At 60.3% G+C, this 13,745-nt stretch overlaps 1 protein-coding gene across 11 annotated transcripts in view; it reads right to left on the reverse strand.

Annotated features, from left to right (window-relative positions):
* Positions 1–13,745, reverse strand: part of RBFOX3 (RNA binding fox-1 homolog 3) — a 182,381-nt gene that overhangs the window by 138,557 nt on the left and 30,079 nt on the right. The gene's annotated exons all lie outside the window — the stretch shown is intronic.

Consider the following 13,745-nt stretch of genomic DNA (forward strand, 5'->3'; position numbering starts at 1 on the left):
CTCCCACCCGCCACCCCCCCACTCAGTACACGCTCCCACCCCACGCCCCCCCACTCACCCCTAGGACACACTCCCACCACCTTTCCCCCGTGCTCAGGACACGCTCCCACCCGTGTTCCCCCACCCGTGCTCGGGACACGTTCCCACCTGCGCCCACCCGCACCGAGGGGCTCACAGCACGAGTTCCACCCCAGCGCGGTGTCTCCCGCCCGGCAGCGTGCTTGGTGGGTGCTCGGCACACGCTCGGCACACGCTGAGCACGCGCTCCCACCTCTGATCTGGTAAAAGAGCTCCGTGATTCTCCCCCCAAACCAAACATATTCCAGGCAGGATGGATACGGGGTTATTCCCACAGCGGGGCAGTGCCAGCTGCTGCCCATGGGTGGGCACGGAACTGCCCCACGGGCCCTCCCTCTGTTTTTCCATACATTCCGTGTGGACACGCGGGCAGGCGAGGAGCAGACAACCCGGATGCTCCCTGCCGGAGCGCAGCACCGATCCCATCGCTGCATGGGATGGCCAAGGGTGGCCGGGATGCCTGGGCCCACGTCAGCCCCGGGCAGGACCGTGGCGAGGAAAGAGTTTCCAATCCTCATTGGAAATTTTGGGAAAGTCGAGGTGGTGCAGGAAACCCACAGGGTGTGGGTGGCAGCGGCCCCGGAGTCGCTAAATCTCTGTGCGTGTCTCAGCCCCTTACCCCTCCTTCCCTTTGAATGTAATGTAAGGGCCTCTGGGCTGTGATCCTGGCATTCCTGGCTGGAAGCAACAGCCCTTCCTTGAGCATTATGGAAGAGCAGAGCCCTGGCGTTCCCAGCTCTCCCGGCTCTCCGGCTGTGTACCCCCTCCCACGGGAAGCCGGCTGGGCACGCTGCAGACCCGTATTGTTGTATTTGCGAGCCACGGGCTGTCAGAGGTCCCATCCTCCTGCCCTTTCCCTTGGCACGCTGCTGGGACATGCCACGGACCAGCCGGGAGCGGTGGCAGCACGGGTCCCTCATACCGCTGCGGCCGGGTGTCCCGACGCCCTCAAGCCCGGGGGTGTCACACAGCCCAGCGGCAGCAGACGGCTCCTTGCAGACCTGCTGGAGTTCCCGGATGGGGCTCAGCACCTTTTTCTGGCTCAGATGATGCATTTGTGGTTCCCAGCAGTTCCCACCAAACCTGTGGTGAACCTCCAAAAATTGTATTTCCTGAGAACTCTCTGGAATCCCTGCGGTCTGAGCCGTCCCTTCCTCCCTCTGCACGTAGCGCCGGGTTCATCTGTGAGACATTCACCCGTGTCCTGCAGAGCCCCCGCAGCCCCCGCTGCCCCCTCCCCTCCCAGCACCCCTTTCTTTCCTCCCACGGGCTTTGAGGAACGCTCAGGAGAAAATCACCAGGGTTATATAGAGCCGTAACGCGAATGACTATAAACCGCACCAAATGCACCTCATACATCTCAACATCCACTGTGTATGACAAACGTGTATATTTTTAGCCCCCTCGAGACGCAGCCGGGCTCCTGCTCCTCCCGACCTGCCAGACAAAGGCAGCGCTCGGCCAGGCCGGCTCCTCGCCCGCGGCTCCCTCACGCTTCACTGGGGCTGGAGATGCTTCAGGCAGCAGATTTGCAGGAGGAGGAAGGGGGAACACGGGCGAGCGCCGCTCTGCAAAATTCTCTCCGCGTTCCCAGCCTCCCGGCCGGCTCCCTGTTGACATCTGTTCCTAGAAATGCAAACCGGTACCCGCTCCGGCGGCGCGGCGTGGCAAACCGGGCGGCGTGTGCGGCCAGCGGAGCGGAGGAGAGCGAGCGGCGATGCTGCGGGATTGCTAGGCAACCCCGCGCTGCCCGGCATGCCATCGGCACCGGGAACGCCGGGACGGGAACCCACCGGGGGAACCTGCGTGGGGGTCTCCAGGACGGCGAGAGTCTGAACTTGACCCTGGGAGAGGAGGAGGAGGAGGAGGAGAGGGATAACGGCAGGGAACGTGTGAGAGCGACGGTGGAGGGCAGAGAAGCAGTTAAAAAGCACAAGTCAACAAACCCCTGCCTCCTGGCAAGGCTGTTACGCGAACCAGAGGGAACAAATATTAATCTGAAAGAAATATTTGTTTTTCTTTTTTCCTTAGTTTATTTCTCAGTCCGTTTGCCATTTAGGGCCTTCGTTTGGAGGCAGATTTCTTAAATTACTCCTGCTTTTTTTGGTTTTATCCTTGATGATGACTAGGTTTTCCTTCTCAGAACTGCACAAGACCTGTTGCAGCTCCGTCTTGGGTTTTTCCTGAGCGCGGACGCTGTGACCGCGGCACGCAGCAAAACCCCGGCACCCGGGGTCCTCCCAGTCCCCAGGACTGAGCGTCCTGTCCCCATTATCCCCTCTGCGGAGCCCCAGCAAGGCCGATGCCAAGTCCCAGACCTGCAGAAATCACCTCTGAGAGGCAAGAGACGCCACTCGGTACTGGGAAGAGACAAGACAAGGAGGTGGCAGCGCCTCCGAGTCCTCACAACGGCTTGAGCTCGCGGGAACCCTCGACTCGGAGGTGCCCAAACGGGGTCCGGCCCCTCCTCATGACTCTGCCCGCAAAGGGGATGTCGGCAGCGTGTTCAGCTCTGCCACGGCACCGGCAGCTCAGGCCTGGCCGTGCCGGGTCTGTCACCGACCTGCGCCGGTGGCTGGGGGGCACAGTGCCAGCTGGAGCCCTCCCCGAGAGCCGCCAGGACAGCGGGTACCTGCTCCGTCCTTGGCTGCGATAGAGCCGGTGGGATGACACGGCAGGACCCAGATCTCTTTTTTGGTTTTGGCAGGTGTCAGATGCCCTGACCCAAAAAACCCGAAGCAGAACGTGCGATACCCGGCGAGGAGCTGGATGCGCGTCTGGCCGGGAACACGCTCAGCCTGCAAAGCGCTCCCCGGACCGGGGAGAGGGGCAGGGAGAGCCGCGCTGATGCGCTCTGAAAAAATGCTTTTTTAAATATAATTTACAATAGATTTCATAGCTAAGTTATGCAACATAACGAGCAAATCTAAAATGTAATTGTCACTGCACATTAACGGCAAAATCCCGAACCTCTATTATACTAACAAACTTATTAAATCAGTGAACATTGCATTGCATCAGTCAATTACTAAAACAATGCCAGGATCAGTGGAACAATGTGATACCCATTATGGGGGGGGGAGGAGCGAGGGCCCACAGCCCAGGCCGCCCGCACGGCAGCGTCTTTTAAAACATTAAATAGATTTACGTCTTTGATGGAACGCGTCACCTTTGGGGTCTTCGGCAGCCACTTCCCCCATTCCAGGCGAGGGATGGTAAAGAGCCTGAAGCTGCCACTGTGTTGAACCCCGAGCTCCTGCCCGGGAGCCGGAGGATGAGGAGGGAATCGCCGCCGGCCTCGCCGCTGGGATCTCCCCAGTGCCCAGGGATGGGCTCGGCAGCATTCGCAGTGCTCGGTGTCAGAAAACACCGTGCAAAAAAGGCAAGTCTTGCAAAAGCCAAGAGACTCACTGCAGCAGGTGCTGCCGAGGCGCTCGGACACCGGCTCCCCCCTGCCGGCACTGCCGGGGCCGCGGTTGACCCCCAGCCATCAGCCAAGGCCATGCAGCCCCTCGGCCACCTCCCGGCTGGGACGGGGGAGAGAATGGGAAGAGTGAAAGTGAGGAAAACCGCATGGGTTGAGATAAAGACAGTTTAATCAGTAGGGCAAAAGCCGTGCACGAGCAAAGCAAAACAAGGAATTCATTCCCTGCTCCCCATGGCTGGGGGAGGGGAGGCGGAGTTCAGCATCCCCCGGAAAGCCGGGCTCCATCCCACGGAACGGAGACTTGGGAAGACAAACACCATCACTCCCAACGTCCCCCCTTCCTTCTTCTTCCCCAGCTCTATGCACTGGGCATGGCGTCCCATGGCATGGAACGTCCCTGTGGTCAGTCGGGGTCAGCTGTCCCGGCTGTGTCCCCTCCCAGCTCCTTGTGCCCCCCCCAGCCCTCGCTGGCGGGGGGTGAGGAGCAGAAAAGGCCTTGAGAGCCCAGCAACAACCAAACCCACCAGTGGGCTGTCACCCCCACTCTCACCCCAAACCCCAGCACTGCACCACCTGCCATTCTCACCCCAACCCCAGCCCAGCCAAAACCACGGCAGGGATCAGGCCCCAGCGGCGCCGCTGGCCCCACCCCGGAGGCAAAGGGCTCATCCCCCTGCCCACCTCGGGCACCTGTGCACGGCATCCCCGGGGCGAGCGGATGGGCAATGGCCGGGATTCAGCCGCCACGTCGCTGCCTCTCCCCCAGGAGCCGGCGTTGGCCGGAGCCGCGGGTCTGCGCCGCGGGCAGAGCGCGCTCTGAGCTCATTGCTGGCGCCGGGGCCGGCCGCCCGCGGCCGCACACATTGCCAGGGAAGGGCACGTGCTCCAGCAGCAGGACGGGGCACGCAAAGGCTGGCAGGGATCTCGCCCTGCGGCCCCCAGGCTCTCGCCCCGCCCTTCCCACAGCCTCAAATCCCGTCACCAGCGACGCCACGGCCTCACGGGACTCTCAGACGTGAAATAAGGTGAGCTCGAGCAACCCCAGAAAGATGTCCGTGCACCGGGTAGGCGCAAAAACACCTACAGCAAAGTCTGCCCTGCACCTCGGTGAAGTGATTTGACACAGCACTAATTATGCAAATTAATCATCGGTAAATCAGGTACTTGTTAATTTATTTATTTCTTTTGCAACCAGGCAGGAGGAGCGCCGGGAGAGAAGAACCGCTCGATTTCGGCTGGGAAGGAATGTTTGGTAACGTGTTGCATGATCCGACCTCCCCACGTTCTTTTCCAGATTAAATTCTGAATTGATTTGCTGGCATCACACCGTTCGTAGCTCTCAATATGTCATGGCGGCTAATGAAGCGTGCCAGGGACACATTTATAACCCGCTATTAGCCCCTTCCATCAGGAAGGGATTTTTCCCCCCTCCCCCTTTTCTCTGAGGTTCTAAAAGTTAAAAGACAAAACCAAACACCAAAAGAAAAACCCCAAAATCAGCAGCAGCAGCAAACAGTTCTACTGAAAGTCAGGCGCTTGTGTGATTTCCATCCGTCCCTCCTCCTCGGGACCTGGCTCTCAGGGGGCCACAGAAAAGGAGAAGTCCCCCAAACCCCCCTGCTTTTCCCCGGCCCCGGTTTGCCCGGAGCAGGTTCCTCCCCTTCCCAGACCTTCGCTCTCCACACTGGGAAGCTCACGCCATTTTCTGAGCAAAGCTGAACCGACACCATCTACAAACCCTGCCTCAACCGGCATCCCAGAGCCGGGAGCCGGCCCGGAGAGGAGGGGGCTTCCGCGCCCCGGCCCCCCCCACTGCAGCTGGAGCCAGGACCTTGCTCCGATGGAGCCCTGGCATGGAGCCGAAGGAGCAGAAAGGCAGCGGTGACCATGGGCTGCTTGCCACTGGCAGCAATGGCAGCAATGGCAGCAGTGGCAGCAGTGGCAGCAGTGGCAGCAGTGGCAGCGCACATGCCGCGGGCAGGCAGCGTGTCCGACAGGAGCCGAGTCCCCCTTCACTCCAAACGCAGCACTTCAGGAGCGCAGAGACAACTCTATCGGGGGAACGAGAGCTAATTAAATTTACTGGGATCACTGAAGAGGAAATTATTTAATATTCTGCATGGAATTTAATATCTGAAAGCATGAATGGCCCTGTTTCATCAGAGATCGGTTCCTTCCCAACGTTCGAGTTTACATTCCGCAGCCAGCCCCGCCGCCGAGGGACGGGCAGGGATGGGGGAGGACGCTGCCTGCGAGGAACCGCGACAGAAACAAACAGCGGGAGAGCAGCGGGCGCCGGAGCCACGTTCCCGGGTTCTCCCGGCGGAGCAGCAGCAGCTCCACCATCCCGAGGGGAGCAGCCTCCCGAGGGGCTCTGCGGGAGCATCCCCCGCTCCCACCCACAGCCGCTGCTGCGCGGGGCTGCCGCTCACCCGGTGAGCTCCCGCATCCGTGTCAGGCCTTCAGCTGATGACCTCCACGCTGTCGCCTAGTGCCATTTTAACAACCAAAACCTTACAACACCTTAAGTCCCTCCAGTTTGCTCCTCCACCCACAGAGGAGCCGGGGCAGGGCGCACCGGGATCCAGGGGCAGGAGGACTTTGCCACAGCAGACATTGGCCTTGGCTGCGCATCCCTCGGTGCTGCTTACCCGGACCAGCCCCCCCTGCAACAAGCGCCTCTTGGGCTGCAGGAGGATCCCACCGTCTGGTTTTCCCACGCTCCATGCTTGCAGCTCTCCAGCTTCTCCTGGGTGCAAGACCCTCCTGGTCCCAAGGGCTGGCAGCCACCTCCGCACCCTCTCCGGGCTGTCCCTGCAGCAGCGGAGTGCCAGCTGGGCTGCGGGATGTGGAGCGCCAGCTGGGATGCAGTGTGCCGGCCAGGATGCAGGATGTGGTGTGCCGGCCGGGGTGCGGTGTGCCAGCTGGGATGCAGCATGCGGAGTGCCAGCCGGGACATGGCATGCAGTGTGCCAGCCGGGATGCAGGATGCAGAGTGGCAGCCGGGATGAGGGATGTGGTGTGCCAGCCGGGAGGGAGGATGCCATCAGGTGGTTGATGGTGGCCAGAGACCCCAGAGCTCCTGCCCCTCCGGCTCCCTGTTTCCTGATAACTTCTCTCTCACACACATGAAAGTCATTATAAGCAGCAATAATTTTGCTTCTGTGTTTATGTCACCAATACCTTCAGCTGATTCCTGTAACTACCAGCATGGAAGCACTAATACCTCTGCAAAAGACAAAGCAATTATTTCTAAACTTAGCTCCCTTTCCTTGCATTGTCACCATCCAAATCACCAAAACCCCACTCTGTTGTCAGAATCTTTCTCTAACTAGCAGGGGAAAAAAAGATAATTTTTTTTTTTTTCCCCAAAAAAACCCCCCCATAAGCAGTGGCATCAACCAAGCAAACACAGCCGGCAGCCGCCCCCTCGCTCCCCAGGCCCCGCAGGATCCGTCCTGCGCTTGGGCAGGGGCAGAGTAAATCGCATTTCTCTTAGTGCCAACGTAGGGAGTGACACGAGCCCTGGCCCGCAGCTGGAGGGAGGATGAGCCACCGCCCAGGGACAGCCCGGGATGGGGACATCACCCTGACAGCGGCTGAGACTCCCCAGTGCCTGGATCGGGAGAGCTCTGGAGTCACCCCCCGCCTCGCAGCACCCGTCTCTGCAGCAAACGCCGTCCGGGTGACGGGGACCCAGCTGGGGACAGCGGCCCCTCGAAGAGGTGCCCGTTTTCAGGGGAGGGGTAAGGGGCGCACCAAGCACAGAGACAGGGAGCTGCTTCTCCTGGCGCATCAGCTGCCGTTTGGCCTCCCAAATTCCCTGCTCCTGCAGAGAACCCCCTGCTCTTCCCCAGGTGACGGGAACATGCCAGCGCTTGACCCAGACACAGGCACATTAGCCGTGTCCCAGCGTCTGTCTGCGTGGAGACACACTGTCTGCCTCGGGACCCTCCGCAGCACTAGACCTTATTATCCTATGGGTCTGCTCGTGAGAAATTAAAATGAGCCATAAAATGACAAGTAAAGTGAAATAAGGAATGTAAAGAGCAGGGAGAATGTAAATCGTGTCATTAGTGTATGTACAGCACTCCCAAACGCCTGTTCCCCACCTGCTCGGCACGGCCCCCAAGGCGGGGGGGACTCCCGGGTCACCCCGAGATGGGGCCACGGCTCTTCTGCGTGGGGATCGTGGGGGTCCCCTGCCCCGGCGCCCACCCTATGGAGCCGTAGGGGTTCAGGGCCGTTGAAGGAGACCTGGTACCCCCAGCCCTGCAGATCCCCCCAGGCTGGCACAGCCCCCAGCCCCACGGGGCTCCTGCCCCCTCAACCCCGCTCCAGAAGGACACGGGGAGGGAGAAGCAGACGCAGAATTAATGAGCAGGCGCAGGCTCCCCAGCAAGGGCTGAAATGAGCTGGTACCTGGAGGCAGCAGAACACCTGGGTGACCTACATACCCATCGCTGATGGAATATTTAACGGGCTCTTTTCAACGGATTCTGCATGAAAAACCTCTGGGCTCTCGCACGCGGTGAAAGGTGCAGAGCGAAGCCTCCGTCTCCGGAGACAGGCCCTGCTGCCCGGACCCCGCTTTCAGAGAGGCTGGAGGGAGCAGAGGGAGGCTCGCATGGTGGCCGCACCGCTGCTCTTGGCTTGTGGCTACTGGATGCTCATCAGCATCCCAATCACAGAATGGTTTGGGTGGGAAGGGACATTTAAAGGCCATCCAGTCCCTCCCCCTGCCCTGGGCAGGGACATCTTCAACTGGATCAGGTTGCTCAGAACCTCGTCCAACCTGGCCTGGGGTGTTTCCAGGGTATGGGGCAGCCACAGCTTCTCTGGGCAACCTGGGCCAGGGTCCCACCACCCTCACAGCAAAGAATTTCTTCCCCGGCTGCTCCATGGGAAAGTGTCAGGGATGCTCCTGAGCCACCCCACACACACCGCAGCCCGGTCCCTGGTGCCGGAGCCGGCGGCAGCAGGCACTGCGGGGTGCGGGGGTGCTGCCGGGGTGCCGTGCGGGTGCCAGACGCCCCCAGCCCCCGTCCCCATCCCTCAGCTGGGAGAGCAGCGTCCCAGGGGAGGGGACCCCGACCAAGGGACACACCAGGGACAAGGGAGAGAGGCCAGCTGCGTACGGACTGCCCTTAAAAATATTTTCATAACATTTCATATCCAACCTCCAGTAGCAGCTCCAGTAATTAACAGCTAAGTTTTAATTAAACATTGATTAGCAACTAATTAGTCTAATGATTAGTCACCTGAAGGAGACAAAGCAAAATACTGGGGCTGCCAAGATCGGAGTGGGAGAAGGCAAATGATGAAAGATGAGAGGCAGCTTAAATTCCTTCCCTGCTTCCCTCTCGGCCAAACGTTTTCTCTTATTTTGGTCCTTTACAAATGAAGCCTTCGATGTGAATTTTCCTAATTGTGGCAAGTCTGATAGAGTCTCAAGTGAGTGATGTGGAGGAGACCAATTTTTTTCATCTTTCCCATCGGGTCCCAGCCTGTTAATGCAGCTGAAGAGCCTTTCCCCGCTAGAGGAGACTCAGTCTCTGCCGCCGTAACGAAGTCGGGGGGGACTCCGGTGCCTTCGCCCCCGCAGCATCCCGACGAGGATGCTGCAGAGCGTGCGGGGAGCACACAGGCAGCGCTTCTCCCTGCCTGCGACAGCCTCGTCCCCCTCGGACACAGCGTCACTCTCCATTTCCCCCAGACACAGACCTGGTTCGTTATCTCCTGCCTGGTGCGGGGGTCTCCCATCACTGCCCCCTGCTCCCAACGCAACTGAGCCCGGCCCTGCACCACCAGCAGGGCTCTGTCAGACCGAGCTCAGAGGGGCTGGGACGGACCCTGGGCTGCAGAATGGAGGAAGAATACTCCCCGGCAGACAAAGGCAGAGCCCTCGGTGGCGGCTGGCAGGGCGGGCTGCCGAGCACGGGCAGCGCCGAGCTTCAACGAGGCCAAGTGCCGGGTCCTGCACTTGGGCCACAACAACCCCACGCAGCGCTGCAGGCTGGGGGCAGCGTGGCTGGGGAGCTGCCCGGCAGAAAAGGACCTGGGGGTTCTGATTGACACGCGGCTGAACATGAGCCAGCAGTGTGCCCAGGTGGCCAAGGAAGCCAATGGCCTCCTGGCTTGTATTAGACATAGTGGGACCAGCAGAAGCAGGGAGGGGATTGTCCCCCTGTGCTCAGCACTGGTGAGGCCACACCTTGAGAATTGTGTCCAGTTTGGGGCACCTGATTACGAGAGAGATCTCGAGGTGCTGGAGCAAGCGCAGAGGAGGGCAACGAAGCTGGTGAAGGGCCTGGAGAATAAATCTGATGAGGAGCGATTGAAGGAGCTGGGACTGTTTAGTTTGAGGAAGAGGAGGCTGAGGGAGGGTCATCGCTCTCTACAACTACTCGAAAGGACACTGTAGAGAGGCTGGTGCTGGTCTCTTCTCACAGGTAATTAGCGATAGAACAAGAGGGAATGGGTTCAAGCTGCAGCAGGGTAGGTTTAGGCTGGACATTAGGAAAAAATTCTTCACAGAAAGCGTGGTCAGACACTGGAATAGGCTGCCCAGGGAGGTGGTGGGGTCACCATCCCTGAATGTGTTTAAGAGTCGTTTCGATGTGGTGTTGGGGGATATGGTGTAGGGGAGAACTCTGTAGAGTGGGGTTGATGGTTGGACTCGATGATCCCGAGGGTCTTTTCCAACCTAAATGATTCTATGGTTCTATGACGTCGAGTCCATGACACCGAGAACCAGATCCACGACACTTCGCCCTGCGCGGCCGCGGCTTTGCACTTACAAAGAGCCGCAGCATCGGGCAGGTCCTGAACAGCAGCTTCTCCACTCGCCAAGGGCCGCTCCGCAGTGTCCTGACTGGGATTCCTGGTGACGACTCCCAGCGTGCTCCCTCGTGGACACGGCTCCGCTCCCGGTGCCGGCCATGGGGACGGCTGCCTGCCCCGACACCTCCCCGGCCCCAGTCACTTACCGGGGCGTTGCTGTTAGGAGGATGTTTATTATTTTGCCCTTCCCTTTCGTGAGATAATCCTATTTACCTACACTACTTATGCCTCAGAAAAATCACTCCTGGCTGAGGACGATGGAAGCCCTTACAGCCGAGCTCCCCCAGCGCAGCCGCTCCCCAGCTCTCTGCCCCCCGGCCCCCCCTGGGGCCGAGAACTCCCGGCTCCCCTTGCCGAGCACCCCCGGTGCGTCAGCCCCCTCCCTGCCCCACGCTTCTTCTACCCCTTCTGCAAGTTTGAGCCTTTTTGAGTCTTTTTTCTCCCCCTTTTGTATTTTTCCTCCCCTGGTCTTCGCAGGCTCCTCTCTGGAGTTTATGAGAAGGTGAAACGCTACCGCATGTGTGTGTTGAGGAGGCTGTAAATGGCCCCAGGGTGAGAGCAGAGCCTGAGCCGGACCAGACTCCCCGCGGGGAAGGCTGGAGAGGGGAAGGGAGGCCATTGCACCGTGGTGCTCCCCAAGGAGCCCCGTGGCATCTGTCCAGCTGCCCACGCGCGAGAGATCCCTGAGGGAGGTGACAGAAAGGTAGAGGCCGGGCAGGATGGGGAGCGCCTGGGGGGTACCATCTTGGCAGGGGAAAGCCCAGGATATGTGGTCAGAGGGACAAGCGTGACTCAGGAGCCACCCATCTGTCCCCGGGCAGCGATGGGACACAGCACAGCCTGGCCAGAGGGACCCTGAGCCCCGGGGATGGTGGGACCCGCAGCGGGGGACGGGAAGGGTTAAATGCTGGACCCCCATCCCCTGCCTCCCTGCATCCGCTGGCAGAGCCGCAGGTACATCGATTGCTTCACACAGCTCGTCAGCGTCGGATCGGTACAAATCGATGGGGTTAGGGCAGGGAGAGAGGCGGCTGAGTGGATACTGATACCCCCCTCCTCCTCCTCTCTCCAGGAATGGAACCCCCCGGGAAGCCCCAGCAGCTTCCCCAGCTCCTGCACGGGCAAATCCTGACCGCCCCCCCCCGACTTTGGTCTCTTTGCAAAGGGGCTTCTCGATCCCCTGGGAGAGGGGAGAAGAGGCAGAGACCAGCAGCAGTGGGCAAGGGCCTTCTGGAGGGAGGGACAGGGGCTGCTTCTGCCGGGCACGGCCATCCCGCAAACTGGGAGACCTCGGAACACCAGCTGCAGCTGGGAGGTGACCAGCCATGCTGGGAAGAGCTCCAGCCTCCTGCATGGTCCCCCCTGGTCCCCCCGTCCTGCCCACGCTGGGTCCCAGATCCGCCCAGATGACACACGTGTGCTTCATCCAGCAGAAGGCATGAGCCCCGTTAGCAGCAGGGAGACGGCCGCGCTCTCTGCGGCTGTTTCATGCTTCTCTACAAAGCAATCTGCTACTTGGGCTCCTCTGTTCTTCCCTCTTACGCAACTGCACAAAATGTAGAGGAAAAAAATCCCCCAGATGCTAATTTATCTGAGGAGCTCGAGCAGGTTTGCACAAGGCGGCAGTTTCAGCAGGAGAAAAAAAAAAAAAAGGGAACAGCCATGTCTGAAATGCTGCTTCAGAAACCTGCCCTCCCTCCCGGGGACTCCTGCCCTCCCCAGCTCCCTGCGGGGATGCCTGCCTCCATCCCTGCCTCCATCCCTGCCTTCTGCCTCCATCCCTGCCTCTATCCCTGCCTCCTGCCTCCATCCCTGCCTCCATCCCTGCTTCCTTCTCTGCCTCCTTCCCTGCCTCCATCCCTGCCTCCTTCCCTGCCTCCTGCCTCCTTCCCTGCCTCCATCCCTGCCTCCTGCTTCCATCCCTGCCTCCATCTCTGCCTCCTGCCTTTACCCCTGCCTCCTGCCTCCACCCCTGCCTTCATCCCTGCCTCTATCCCTGCCTTCATCCCTGCCTCTATCCCTGCCTCCTGCCTCCTTCCCTGCTTTCATCCCTGCCTCCTTCCCTGCCTCCTGCCTCCATCCCTGCCTCTATCCCTGCCTCTGTCCCTGCCTCCTGCATCCATCCCTGCCTCCATCTCTGCCTTCTGCCTCCATCCCTGCCTCCTGCCTCCATCCCTGCCTCCTTCCCTGCCTCCATCCCTGCCTCCTGCCTCCATCCCTGCCTCCTTCCCTGCCTCCTGCCTCCATCCCTCTCTGCCCGATGGGCTGCCTGCACCCCGGCTCCGCACTCTCTGGGCAGGGCTCCGGCTCTGCTCACCCACTGGGAGCAGCAAACCAGGGGAGGAGGGTGCAGAGGGGTCACACGTCAAACCGACCCCCTGCCCCGGGGCTTTAGGTGCTTCGCCAGTGGCGATCCCTCGGGGTGCACAGGGAGACCCCAGCAGCCGGCCCTGACCTCGGCACCTCTCCGGGGCTGGGACCGCGCTGCCCGGCCGAGCCCAGGCGCCAGAGGGAGCGAGCCCAGGAATTCTCTCTGGCTGCATGGCTGGGGCAGGGGGGCTCAGGACAGGCAGCAGGCAGGCAACCAGTCCATCCCCCCCCAGCCACCACCCCCCACACCCTCCCTCCCGCCCGGGGGGCACAGCCCGAGCCCCCCAGCAGCACCTGGCAGCCGGGCTGCTCCCCTTTCACAGGGACCTCTGGCAATTACAGGTTTAGTCGTGCAAAACATAGTTTAATAGCAGCCAAGGCTGCTGGGATTGATTTCTTGTTTTGTTTTAAGTGCAGCTAATCTAATAGTTAATTTATTTAAATTGATAGGGCAGAGAGAAATTACATTTCTATCTTCCCCGAATAGATTTTACTGTGTCTGGTGACCCCGGTGAGCTGAAGAGCCGGGCTGAGGGCCCCAACATGCCTTGGAAGAGCTGCCTTGATCGGCTTGTCATATTTTTCAATTCATTACTGCCATTTTAGCAAACAGCCAGTATAGATTTTGTTGCTACAACAGCCCTTAACGCGTTAGTCGTGTGTAAGCTGGTACCTGCCTTAACTGCTTCCGGGAAATGTTTCCCTCCAGAAAAATGACCCACTAAAACGCCAGCCCGGCAGGAAGGGCTGGGGCTCCCCCGCCGCCTCCCTGCGGACCCCAAGAAAAGGAGGCGTCCCTCAATGTGGGCGCCCGGCCCGGGGGCTCGTCCCGCTGCGAGAGCCCGTTCGCCAATTAACGCCGTTGTGGGGCCGAGCTCTGCCCACCCCGGCGTCGCTCGGCAGAGCAGATGCCAGCGCAGCGTTCTGCAGCCGAGCGCCGGAGGAGGCAGCGCGCTCGGGCTGCATATTTTGCTCTTACGCCTTTGGGAATCGTCTTTAGTGCTCTCGACAAGATCTCTAGCTGTGC

This window comes from Larus michahellis, chromosome 14, assembly GCF_964199755.1.
Source record: "Larus michahellis chromosome 14, bLarMic1.1, whole genome shotgun sequence".
NCBI classification, from domain to species: Eukaryota; Metazoa; Chordata; class Aves; order Charadriiformes; family Laridae; genus Larus; species Larus michahellis.